The sequence below is a fragment of the Ciconia boyciana genome, chromosome 1 (assembly GCF_034638445.1).
Source record: "Ciconia boyciana chromosome 1, ASM3463844v1, whole genome shotgun sequence".
Classification (NCBI taxonomy): Eukaryota; Metazoa; Chordata; class Aves; order Ciconiiformes; family Ciconiidae; genus Ciconia; species Ciconia boyciana.
The window spans coordinates 190,762,621-190,763,655 of record NC_132934.1 but is presented as its reverse complement, the minus strand read 5'-3'; positions in this window follow the sequence as shown (position 1 = coordinate 190,763,655).

Below are 1,035 nucleotides of genomic sequence, written 5' to 3'. Positions count from 1 at the left end.
GGGCGCGGGGCGGCGGCGGACGCCGTGCGAGGGGAGCCCGCGCCCCTGGCGGTGAGGCGCGGGGAGGCGAGGCGCTGCCCTGCCCTGCCCAGCCCTGCCCCGCCGGGGCCGCGCCGCCCTCACACGCCCTCCCGCCCGCCGCCGGGGTGTGGCGGCCGCTGTGGGAGAGGGGCCGGCGGGAGAGCCGCGGGCACGGCAGCCCGCCGGGGGAGGGACGCGCCGGGATCCTTCGCCGTATGCGCCCCGGGCGCAGCCGCCGCGCTGGGCCGGCGGCCAGCTCCGGTGAGGGCCCTGCCGTACCCTGGCCTCCAACAGTTCTCTTCACGGTGCGATGCGGTTGTACGGCCCCAGGGTGAATGGTCATGGTCATCCCTTCGGTCATGAAGAAGCTGGAGACCCGCAATGCTAGTTGAGGCGACACTCGGGAGGCAGCCCAGGCTTTCCGACCTGCCCAAGCCACCATTTCTCCACAGATGCATGGCTGTCTCCACCTCTTGCACCTCTCCGCAAGCTTCCTTTCTGGTCAGTAGGGAGTCCTCACCACAAAATCAGTCCCCTCCTGCTGGGCGTTGGTAAAGGCATCCGTCCGTGCACAAGCTTACATGTTGGAGCTGGCCATCGGTGTTGGTTGTGAAGAAAGCGGGCAGACCGGGGGCTGCTTTCCAGAGTCAACTTGCAGTGGTGAAGATGAGGCATCAAACGATCTCATCAGTGGGGAAGAGCAGCCCTGGCTCCTTAACGTGCCCATCTGCAGCCAAAGTTCGTGTATGCATGGGTATTTGTCATGTCCAGTGCTCATGGATAATATTCAGGGACTATTGTGACAGGATAAAAGCATGCTCTTGCAGAGAGACTTCTTTAAAAGAAAAGTTTCCGTCTGTTTTTTATGCAACAGATTCATCCATTCATCCATCAAACCACGGGTAAATTTATTTCCCTGTCGTGGAGTCTGTGGTTTAGATACAGACCAATGGACACCCACAAGCCCACAAAGCTACAAAAGGATTTCAAGGAGCATTTAAATTGAGTGATGTT